This window comes from Perissodus microlepis, chromosome 14 (assembly GCF_051167445.1).
Source record: "Perissodus microlepis isolate ML-2025 ecotype Zambia chromosome 14, ASM5116744v1, whole genome shotgun sequence".
NCBI lineage: Eukaryota > Metazoa > Chordata > Actinopteri > Cichliformes > Cichlidae > Perissodus > Perissodus microlepis.
Window position 1 is genome coordinate 37,426,784 of NC_140474.1, and position 8,521 is coordinate 37,435,304.

Sequence of the window (8,521 nt, forward strand, 5' to 3'; positions counted from 1 at the left end):
CTCACATGCTGATTTCCATATTTGGGTCTGTTGTGGTCTGTTCTGTGGCTTTCTTATTTTCTGTTAAATGTATTCTGTTACTGTGCTGGATGCTCCTATTAAACACGGACAATGTTTCAGTAGTGAGGTCAGCTTCTGTACAGAAGCCAAAAGCTCAGGCTTCACACTGATCTGAATTCTTGGTTACAGATAGTTTTTCAACCCTGCTTAAAAAAATGAAAAGAACACTATAATCAATCATGGTATTGATCACCAGAATCAGAGGGGGGCGTTAATCGGTTTCAGCTGTTTTGTGTTAATGAAAGCAACAACGAGACAACAGGAAGGTTTTACAGGTGAAGGGCACTGACATTTTCCCTCTTCTTCTTTTCTGACCATTTTTTTCACTAGTTTTGCATTTGGCTACGGTCAGGGTCACTACTGGTGCCATGAGGGAACACCTGGACCCTACAGAGGTTGCACACATGTCAATCATCAATATTTGCCATTGCCAGACGGTTTGCTGTGTTTCCCTTTGCTTTTCACTGATGAGAGCAGGTTCACTCTGAGCACATGTGACAGATGCAAAAGGGTCTGAATGAGTCATGGAGAACATTAGAAACGCTGTTCAGCATGAGCGGTTTGGGTCAGTGATGGTTCTGGTTAGACATATCCATGGAGGTGCATACAGACCTCTACAGGATAGGCATCGGCACCCTGACTGCCATCAGGTATCAGAATGAAATCCATTGACCCACTGTCAGACCCTGCTCTGGTGAAGTGGGTCCTGGTCTCGTACTGGTGCACAGCAATGCCCGGCCACATGTGGTGAGAACATACAGTCAGTTTCCAGAGGATCAGGGAACCGATACCACTGAGTGGTCGCCACATTCGCCTGACCTAAATCCAATAGAATACATCTTCCAAAAGTCCATCTGACGACACCATGTTACACCTCAGACTGTCCAGGTGCTCAGTAATGCCCGGTCCAGATCTATTCAATTCTATTCAGTTCAATTCAGTTTTATTTATATAGTGCCAAAATACAACAACAGTCGCCTCAAGGTGCTTTATATTGTACAATAATACATACAGAGAAAAACCCAACAATCATATGATTCCCTATGAGCAAGCACTTTGGCAACAGTGGGAAGGAAAAACTCCCATTTAACAGGAAGAAACCTCCGGCAGAACCAGGCTCAGGGAGGGGCGGGGCCATCTGCTGCGACCGGGAGGAAGATCTTGGAGGAGATCCCCCTATTGTCTCATTAGGACAAACTCTGACGTTGTCATAAAATTACCACTTTGAGTTGCTGCAAGGAAATTTTGGCAAAATGGACTAGCCTGCCATTTTATTCATTGAGTAACTTTAATTTATGGGGTCCTTGAATTTAACCCTGTGTAGGTTGATAAATTTAATTTCCATCAAGCGATATGGCATCCAACACATTACCCAGTCGATATAAGTACAGCTATCCAGCATGATTTTTCTTCTGTTGAGATCTTAAAGTGTTCATTTCATTTTTTTCATCACTGTATTCTTGGATCTGTTTATCTAAGACAGTGGATATTCTTACACAGGTAAACATCCATATGCTAACTTTAAGAAGGGGTAGAAGAAAGTTGGCTTATTCTGAACAGAGAATCATACAATGCTACTCAAGTAGAGTCAGAGAATAAACTGTATTGGTAATGAAAATTTACAGTAAGAAGATAAAAAGTAGCTCTTTGAAGGACATTTGTACCAGCTGATTTTGTGCAAAGCTAACTGAACCTTGTACTATATTAATATAATAATATGGAGGCATGTGACACATGACACAGGAGCTCTAGTATTGCGCCCAAACACAGCAGAACCCTTCCTCCCAGCTTGGGTGTGAGTGGAGCCCTCTAGTGGGTCGCCACACATGCCCCCCCCCCCCCCCCCCCCCCCCAAACACCCAAACAAACAGTCCACTAGTCCAGGACCCGGGGCTTAATCAAAACATCCAGAACGGCTGAAACGGGGAGTCTGAGAACTGGCTGTGGGTTCACCAGGCCGGGAAAGACAGGCCAAACCCTCCGCTGGCTGGACGAGCGACGGCTCTCAGAGGGAGGGTCAGAGTCCAACGTCCCGGCAGCAGGTGGGCGGCCGCGGCGGGGGGCACGGGCAAGCACCACAGGAGCTTCCTTCCAAAACAAAATGCTTGGGACCTGGTGCACGGCGAACAAGAATGAAAGGAGAAGATTCCAACGACCGCGGAACAAAAACATCTGGCAGGCAGTGGTGCACAGGGCCAGGGACAGAAAAGGGGCCTCCAGGGGAGCGTAGAGCTGGCACCGCGTCCCCAGGCAAAAATTCCCCGGGGACACGGAGGGGTTGCCCAAGGACCAGTTCAGCAGGAGAAACCCCGAGGTCCTCCTTAACCACGCTGCGCAACGCCAACAAAACCCAAGGCAGACGGTCGACCCAGTTACCACTCGTTAAGGAAGCACGGACCGCGGCCTTGAGCAACCGGTGAAACCGCTCGCACATCCCGTTAGCCTACGGGTGGTATGCCGTGGTGCAGTGGACCTTGACCCCCAGGCCGTCAGCCATGGCAGACAAAAGTTCCGACACAAACTGAGGTCCTCTGTCTGAGGTAATGTCAACGGGGGGACCAAAACGCAAAACCCACGCAGACACGAACGCCCTGGCCACCACCTCAGCCGTCGTGGAAGCCAGAGGAACTGCCTCCGGCCACCTGGTGGTGCGATCCACCACAGTCAAAAGGCATGTGAAACCCTGCGACTGTGGGAGCGGTCCGACCAAATCATGCACATGGTCGAAACGCCTACGAGGTACGCAGAAAGGTTCGAGGGGCGCCTGAGTGTGCCTGTGGACCTTCGAGCGTTGGCAAGGAAAACATGCAACAGCCCAACTCTTTACCGCTTTCCGCATGCCCGGCCAAACGAACTTGTCACTGACCAGCTGGACCAAAGCCCGGGTGAAAGAGAGCATGGATGGAGTCGAAAACACGACGGCGCCACGAAAGGGTAACGACGGGGCGCGGGCAACCCGTAGACACGTCGCACAGCAAATGCAGACGGCCATCCCACACCGGCGTGTCTCCCAGCACGAGGCCCGTCTGCGAGGACCGAAGGGCGAGGACGTCCAGGTCGGTGCTCTGCTTCGCAGCCATGGCGGTGTAGTCGACACTGACATACACTGGGGATACCAGTGCGCGGGACAGGCAATCAGCGACCTGGTTGGACTTACCAGCCACGTGCTGAATGTCTGTAGTAAACTCTGATATTGCCGCTAACTGACGCTGCTGGCACGCGCTCCAAGGATCAGAAACCTTGTACATGTCAAAAGTCAGAGGCTTATGGTCAACGTATGCGGTAAAATTGTGGCCCTCGAGGAAAAATCGAAAATGTCGCATCGCGAGATGCAGAGCCAAAAACTCTCTGTCGAAAACACTGTACTTGCGCTCAGCGTCTCGGAGCGTGCAACTGAAAAAGGTGAGGGGCTGCTAGATGCCGGAGACGCGCTGTTCCAACATGGCGCCAACCGCTACATCCGACGAATCGGTGGTCAATGCGATCTCCGCTGACGGGAACAGATGGGCCAGCAGAGCAGCGTTGGCCAACGCAGACTTTGCCGTGGAAAACGCACGGAGGTGGTCAGGGGACCAGTCGATGGGGTCTTTTGCCGTTTTACCTTTTAAAGCAGCATGGAGCGGTTGTAACAGGTGAGCAGCCCGGGGAAGGAAACGATTATAAAAATTGACCATCCCCAGGAACTCCTGCAATGCTTTAACTGAGGCGGGACACGGAAAAGCTGCGATGGCTTGGACCCTGTCCGGCAACGGGACCACGCCGTCAGCGGAGATGCAGTGCCCCAGGAAATCCAGGACCGGCAAACCAAACTGGCACTTTGACAGGCTGATGATCAGGCCCTGCTCTGCTAAACGCTGGAAAACCTGGCACAGATGAGATTCGTGCTGGCCTGCCGAGTTGCTGGCCACCAATATGTCGTCCAGGTAGACGAAAACGAAAGGAGTCCATAAGTCGCTGAAAGGTCTGGGTGGCACCTTTCAACCCAAACGGCATGCGCAGAAATTCGAACAAACCAAAGGGGGTGATGACAGCGGTTTTCGGAACATCCTCAGCGCGCACCGGCACTTGGTGATATCCACGCACCAAATCGATTTTGGAAAAAATCGAGGTCCCGGCGAGATGGGTGGAAAAATCCTGGATGTGGGGAATCGGGTAACGATCGTTGTCTGTAACGTTATTTAAACGCCAAAAATCCCCGCATGGTGGCCACCGCCTGTCCTGGCTTGGGTACCATGTGAAGCGGAGAGGCCCAGGCACTCCATAGCCGCAAACTCCTCCTGAGCAACGGACAGTTTCGCGGGGTCGAGGCGACGCGCGCGTGCGAACACCGAGGGTCTGACCATGGGGATATAATGCTCAACTGCGTGTTTTGCTGCCACGCTGGTGAAATTAGGAGTTGACAGCGACGGAAACTCTAACAGCAAACGCTGAAACATGTCTCCGGAGGCCACTAAATTGGCCTGGATGAGGGGGTTGGCAGCCCGGGTAAAACAGGGTAGTGAAAAGAACGACAGAGCATCGATCAAACGTCTGTGGGCAACATCAACTAACAGCCCATGGGCACAAAGGAAATCGGGGCCTAGGATAGGCACAGAGCTGGTAGCAACAACAAAGTTCCACTGGAATTCCCTGCCGTGGAAACTAACAGTCACTAACCTTTCTCCATAAGTTGCAATAGGACAACCGTTAGCCGCAATCAGCCACGGGCCGTGGCCTGCCGCTAAACAGTCCGCGGCGGATTGCGAGGCTCTTCTGGGAGCCAGAGTCCACCAGAAAACAGCGCCCGGAGCGTGAGTCTTCAATGAAGAGCAGCCTTTCCATATCGTCAGCAACTGCGGCCACTGCGTAGCGGTTCCTGCCGTCAGTGCCAGCTCATCCGCTCCGGAGAAGGCTGGTGGGGGTGTCGCCGGTGGATCCACGGCCGGGGCGTGCACTCCAAACGTGCGGGAGGCCAGCAGGATGCAATCCACCTCTTCAGCCAGGGAGCGGTACTCCTGCGCTGCTGGAAACGGGGAGTTGGCGAGGCCGGTTCTCACAGCGACAGGCAGTTGTCTGAGAAAGAGATGGACGAAAAGGAATCCCCCGTCGTCCGAACCGAGCAATGACAACATGTTTTCCATGAGTTCAAGAGCTGTGCCTCTGCCCAGCCCAGAGAAGGAGAGAAGCTTCTCGGCTTGCTCCGCCCTGGAGAGGGTGTATCGCCGCAGTATTAGGTCTAAGACAAACAAACGGCTCTATTTCCTGTTGCCTACATTGTAGTGGGCGGCTTTGCGTCCACACCTAAACAGGAAGTGGGATTTAGCAGGTGGAGGAACCCTAAAACTGGTTGTAGTTGCTCAGCCCAGTTAAAAGAAGCTTACAATCATTTCTATTATGAGCTCCAGCAGATGTGCAGGCTGTGATCATCAGACTGTGCTGCTGCTGCTCTGAGGTGCGCTGCTCTTTGTGATTTTACACAACTTTACAATTCAACAAGATGTAAGCAGATGTTTTACAAGCTGTCTTGGCTGACTTCCATCCCCTACACTGACAGTGTACTGTCTATACTGTCTTCATATTAGACAATATAATGTTATTAGAAACGTGGAATCCAGTGAATAAATATAATTATCATTAGCTTAAATTCTCCACTGTACCTAACATAACCTAACTTTGACCATGAACACCACAGCCACTCTGCACCTGCACATTACTATAAATTCACCACAGTACAGTAAACTAACCTATTAGCATACCTCTGATTATTTTGCAGGACGTTTCACAATATGAAAAATCATAGGCTCACTTCATATACAGATCAAATATCTGATGTAAAAAAAAATGACATTATACATAAGCTTTAAAGAAGCGACTGAGCAGTCCTTACTTTTCTTTACTTTCTTCTCTTTCTCCATCTCCGAGTGAAGCTAGCTCTCATTCTTTTCTCTCCCGGGGAAATACAGCGGCTATACATTTAGCTAGCAGATGCACTGCATGACAAACTGCACACAACAGTTTGTGTGTTTGCTAAAAGTTGTTGAGCAGATAGAAATGTTGCTTTTGGAATTACCTGCGACTTAATAAGAAGGGGGATAACCTAGCTGTAGGTGCATAAAGCTTGGTGAAGTGACCATGCAGCAATTTAGACATCTGTATTCGCTCTGGTGTTTTACCCCAAAGCCTCCAGCACACTTTACGCCCTGACTATAGCACTGTAAATGATCCATCAATTATTTGGTTTTGCATCTTTCATGTACCAGGTGTAGGTAGTTCTAACCTACAGAACAAATTTAAAGAGACTGATTTCTGGAAGAGTAGAGGTATTCAGAATAACTCCTCCTACTTTGACGTTCCATAGTTCAATTCAATTCAATTCAATTCAATTTTATTTATATAGCGCCAAATCACAACAAAAGTCGCCTCAAGGCGCTTCATAGATACAGAGAAAAACCCAACAATCATATGACCCCCTATGAGCAAGCACTTTGGCGACAGTGGGAAGGAAAAACTCCCTTTTAACAGGAAGAAACCTCCGGCAGAACCAAGCTCAGGGAGGGGCGGCCATCTGCTGCGACCGGTTGGGGTGAGAGAAGGAAGACAGGATAAAAGACATGCTGTGGAAGAGAGACAGAGGTTAATAACAGATATGATTCAATGCAGAGAGGTCTATTAATACATAGTGAGTGAGAAAGGTGACTGGAAAGGAAAAACTCAATGCATCATGGGAATCCCCCGGCAGCCTACGTCTATTGCAGCATAACTAAGGGAGGATTCAGGGTCACCTGGTCCAGCCCTAACTATATGCTTTAGCAAAAAGGAAAGTTTTAAGCCTAATCTTAAAAGTAGAGATAGTTTCTGTCTCCCGAATCCAAACTGGAAGCTGGTTCCACAGAAGAGGGGCCTGAAAACTGAAGGCTCTGCCTCCCATTCTACTTTTAAATACTCTAGGAACAACAAGTAGGCCTGCAGAGCGAGAGCGAAGTGCTCTAATAGGGTGATATGGTACTACAAGGTCATTAAGATAAGATGGGGCCTGATTATTTAAGACCTTGTATGTGAGGAGCAGGATTTTGAATTCAATTCTGGATTTAACAGGAAGCCAATGAAGGGAAGCCAAAACAGGAGAAATATGCTCTCTCCTTCTAGTCCCTGTCAGTACTCTTGCTGCAGCATTTTGGATTAGCTGAAGGCTTTTCAGTGAGTTTTTTGGACATCCTGATAATAATGAATTACAGTAGTCCAGCCTGGAAGTAATAAATGCATGAACTAGTTTTTCAGCGTCACTCTGAGACAGGATATTTCTAATTTTAGAGATGTTGCGCAAATGGAAGAAAGCAGTCTTACATATTTGTTTAATATGTGCGTTGAAGGACATGTCCTGGTCAAAAATGACTCCAAGGTTCCTCACAGCGTTACTGGAGGCCAAGGTAATGCCATCCAGAGTATGAATCTGGTTAGATACCATATTTCTAAGATTTTCAGGGCCGAGTACAATAACCTCAGTTTTATCTGAATTAAAAAGCAGAAAGTTAGCGGCCATCCAGGTCTTTATGTCTTTAAGACATTCCTGCAGTTTAACTAATTGGTGTGTGTTATCTGGCTTCATGGACAGATAGAGCTGGGTGTCATCTGCATAGCAGTGAAAATGTATGCTATGTCTTCTAATGATGCTGCCTAAGGGAAGCATGTATAATGTAAACAGAATTGGTCCTAGCACTGAACCCTGTGGAACTCCATAATTAACCTCAGTGGGTGAAGAGGACTCTCCATTTACAAATTACAAATTACATAGTGTATATTATACTTCCAGGACAACACTAACAGGATAGCTGAGTATATTATTACTTTCTGGATACCACCTTCATGTCTTTCCAGTTAATGTAAACAGGCCGGTGATGACAGCTTCACTTCCAGTTATTCTTCCTACAACTATCTAAGATTAACAACAGATTTCAAATGTTTGTTTTGTTTCTCACTGTTATTGAAAAATTGTTAAAATATAATAATAATTTATATGAAGCTGCATACTGAATATGGAAAAAACACTGAGGAAACATTATGGCACCTTTCCGCGTGCCACCAAACACCAACATGTTACCATAAGACACTTTAAGTAGTCTAATAAATGCAGTCACTGTATATTAGACTGCCTCCAGCCTCCCCACTGGTTCATGGTTTGTCCTTTCCTGGAACAGCGTTGGTACATATTTGTCACTGCTAACTGGAAAATCTTCACCTTGCTGTTTTTGAGCTCCTGCCCGCTCATCAGTGTAAAAAGATTTGGTTCTCAGTGTTGCTTTCTTTTTCATCTAATACACTGACTAAAAAAAGAAGTGACTGTTAGTTTTCCATCAAATGGATGTGTTGTGAAATAATTAACTTTCTTTACACCATCAGAGGTCAGATTCATTTAGCTCATCATTATGTGTAAACAGCTTTTCACAGTGTTTCCTTACTGCTGCATTTATCTGTATTTCCAGTA